Raw genomic sequence first — 3941 nt, 5'->3', positions numbered from 1 at the left:
TTGTTGGATGGGATTTGTTAGAACTTCCCAACCTCTTCTTTGAATTTCATGTCGGATCTCCGGATACTCATTTCTTTTGAGTTTGAAAGGGACCTTGGGAATCACCTTCTTCTTGGCCACAACATCATAGAAGTGGTCTTGATGGGCTTTGGAGATGAACCTTTCCATCTCCCATGACTCGGAGGTGGATGCTTTTATCTTCCCCTTCCCCTTTCTAGAGGATTCTCCGGTCTTAGGTGCCATCAATGGTAATGGAAAAACAAAAAGCTTATGCTTTTACCACACCAAACTTAGAATATTGCTCGCCCTCGAGCAATAAACAAAAGAATAGAAGAAGAAGAAGAAGAAGAAGAAATATGAAGAGGGAGAGGGAGATGTGGTTTCGGCCAAGAGGGTGTAGAGGGGTGTGTTGTGTGAATTTGATGAAGAATGGAGGGCTTTATATAGGGAAGGGAGGGGGGGGAAAGGTTTCGGCCATATGGGTGGGTTTGGGTGGGGAATTGGTTTTGAATTTTTGAAGGTAGGTGGAGTTTATGAGGTAGGTTTATGGGGAAGAGTGGATGGATGTGAGTGGTGAAGAGGTGATGGGGAAGAGTGTTTATGGGGTTGTGTGAAAGAAAGTGGTGAGAAGAAGTGAGTGGAGGTAGGTGGGGATCCTGTGGGGTCCACAGGTCCTGAGTGGATCCTGTGGGGTCCACAGATCCTGAGGTGTTCAAGGATTTACATCCCTGCACCCATTAGGCATGTAAAAATGCCTTTGCACACAACTCTGGGCGTTCAGCGCCAGGTTGGTGGCCATTTTGGGCGTTCAACGCCCATTTGTGTGCCATTTCTAGCGTTGAACGCCAGAACCATGCCTGTTCTGGCGTTCAGCGCCCAGAAGCTGCCCATTTTGGGCGTTCAGCGCCAGCACCATGCTCTGTTCTGGCGCTGAACGCCAGACAGATGCTCCTCCAGGGTGTGATTTTTCTTTTGCTGTTTTTGATTCCGTTTTCAATTTTTATATTTATTTTGTGACTCCACATGATCATGAACCTATAAAGACATATAACTAAGAAAAATATAGTTAGATAAATAAAAATTGGGTTGCCTCCCAACAAGCGCTTCTTTAATGTCAATAGCTTGACAGTGGGCTCTCATGGAGCCTCACAGATGTGCAGAGCTTTGTTGAGACTCTCCAACACCAAACTTAGAGTTTGGATATGGGAGTTCAACACCAAAGTTAGAGTTTGGTTGTGGCCTCCCAACACCAAACTTAGAGTTTGACTGTGGGGGCTCTGGTTGACTCTGCTTTGAGAGAAGCTTTTTCTACTTCCTCTCCATAGTTGCAGAGGGAGATCCTTGACTTTTAAACACAAGGGAGTCCTCATTCCATTGAAGGACTATTTCACCTCTGTCAACATCAATCACAGCTCTTGCTGTGGCCAGGAAAGGTCTTCCTAGGATGATGGATTCATCCTCTTCCTTTCCAGTATCCAAGACTCTGAAATCAGTAGGGATGTAAAGGCCCTCAACCTTTACTAACACGTCCTCTACCTGTCCATAAGCCTATTTTCTTGAACTGTCTGCCATCTCTAATGAGATTTTAGCAGCTTGCACCCCATAGATTCCCAGTTTCTCTATTACAGAGAGGGGCATGAGGTTTATTCCCGAACCAAGGTCACATAGAGCCTTAAAGATCATGGTGCCTATGGTACAGGGTATTATGAACTTTCCAGGATCCTGTTTCTTCTGAGGCAATGTCAGTTGATCCAGATTACTTAGTTCATTGATGATCAAGGGAGGTTCAACTTCCCAAGTATCAATGCCAAATAATTTGGCATTCAGCTTCATGATTGCACCAAGAAACTTGGCAGTTTGCTCTTCAGTAACATCCTCATTCTCTTCAGAAGAAGAATACTCATCAGAGCTCATGAAGGGCATAAGGAGGTTCAATGGAATCTCTATGGTCTCTAGATGAGCCTTAGAGTCCTTTGGTTCCTCAGAGGGAAGCTCCTTATTGATCACTGGACGTCCCAGAAGGTCTTCCTCCTTGGGATTCACGTCCTCTCCTTCCCTTGTAGGTTCGGCCATGGTGCTTATGTCAATGGCCTTGCACTCTCCTTTTGGGTTCTCTTCTGTATTGCTTGGGAGAGTACTGGGAGGGATTTCAGTAATCCTTTTACTCAGCTGGCCCACTTGTGCTTCCAGATTTCTAATGGAAGATCTTGTTTCATTCATGAAACTTACAGTGGCCTTAGACAGATCAGAGACTAAGTTTGCCAAATTAGAAGTATTTTGTTCAGAGTTCTCTGTCTGTTGCTGAGTGGATGATGGAAAAGGTTTACCATTATTAAACCTATTTCTTCCACCATTATTAAAGCCTTGTTGAGGCTTTTGATCCTTCCATGAGAAATTTGGATGATTTCTCCATGTTGAGTTATAGGTGTTTCCATAAGGTTCACCTAAATAATTTACCTCTGCTATTGCAGGGTTTTCAGGATCATAAGCTTCTTCTTTAAAAGATGCCTCTTGAGTACTGTTGGATGCAGCTTGCATTCCATGCAGACTCTGAGAGATCATATTGACTTGCTGAGTCAATATTTTATTCTGAGCCAATATGACATTCAGAGTATCAACTTCAAGAACTCCCTTCTTCATAGGCGTCCCATTGCTCACAGGATTCCTTTCAGAAGTGTACCTGAACTGGTTATTAGCAACCATGTCAATGAGTTCTTGAGCTTCTGCAGGCGTTTTCATTAGGTGAATAGATCCACCTGCAGAAGTGTCCAGTGACATCGTTGATAGCTCAGATAAACCATCATAGAATATATCCAGGATGGTCCATTCTAAAAGCATGTCAGAAGGACACTTTTTGGTCAGCTGTTTGTATCTTTCCCAAGCTTCATAGAGGGATTCACCTTCTTTCTGTCTGAAGGTTTGAACATCAGCTCTAAGCTTGCTCAACTTTTGAGGAGGAAAGTACTTGGCTAAGAAAGCCGTGACCAGCTTATCCCAAGAGTTCAGGCTGTCTTTGGGTTGAGAATCCAACCATAATCTAGCTCTGTCTCTTACAGCAAAAGGGAAAGCATGAGCCTGTAGACTTTAGGATCTACTCCATTAGTCTTAACAGTATCACATATCTGCAAGAATTCAGTTAAGAACTGAAAAGGATCTTCAGATGGAAGTCCATGAAACTTGCAGTTCTGCTGCATCAGAGAAACTAATTGAGGTTTCAGCTCAAAGTTGTTTGCTCCAATGGCAGGAATGGAGATGCTTCTTCCATGTAAATTGGAATTAGGTGCAGTAAAGTCACCAAGCATCTTCCTTACATTATTATTATTTTCGGCTGCCATCTCCTCTTCCTGTTCGAAAATTTCTGAAAGGTTATCTCTGGATTGTTGTAATTTAGCTTCTCTTAGTTTCCTTTTCAAAGTCCTTTCAGGTTCTGGATCTGCTTCCACAAGAATGTTCTTATCCTTGCTCCTGCTCATATGACAAAGAAGAGGGCACAGAAAAATAATAATAATAATAATAGAGATCCTTTATACCACAGTATAGGGATCCCTTTGTAAGTGGAAGAAAAAGGGGGACAAAGAATGTGATGTAAAGAAAAGAAACACAACTGTGAGGATGGCAGAGATGTGAGATGAGATGTTAGTAGATGAATGAATAAATAGAATAAGATGAGAGAGAAGGAACTTTCGAAAATAATTTTTTTTTTTTTTGAAAAAGAGTTAGTGATTTTTGAAAATAGTTTTTGAAAAATGTTAGTAATTTTCGAAAATTAAGATTTAAAAATTAAGATAATTAATAAATTAGAAAGAAATTTTGAAAAAGGGGGAAGATATTTTCGAAAATGAGAGAGAGAGAGTTAGTTAGATAGTTTTGAAAAAGTTAAGAAACAAACAAAAAGTTAGTTAGTTAGTTGAAACAAATTTTGAAAAGATAAGAAGTTAGGA

The 3941-nt window shown here is 41.4% G+C and overlaps 1 non-coding gene across 1 annotated transcript; it reads left to right on the top strand.

Moving 5' to 3' along the window:
• The first annotated feature begins 2832 nt into the window (after nt 1–2832).
• Nucleotides 2833–2940, top strand: LOC112788146 (small nucleolar RNA R71). Its single transcript, XR_003195524.1, has one exon. It is a non-coding gene; the product is annotated as a small nucleolar RNA R71 (small nucleolar RNA).
• The last annotated feature ends 1001 nt before the right edge of the window (nt 2941–3941 follow it).

Source organism: Arachis hypogaea, chromosome 20, assembly GCF_003086295.3.
Source record: "Arachis hypogaea cultivar Tifrunner chromosome 20, arahy.Tifrunner.gnm2.J5K5, whole genome shotgun sequence".
In the NCBI taxonomy this organism is placed as follows: Eukaryota; Viridiplantae; Streptophyta; class Magnoliopsida; order Fabales; family Fabaceae; genus Arachis; species Arachis hypogaea.
This window is presented reverse-complemented; position numbering and strand designations above follow the sequence as displayed.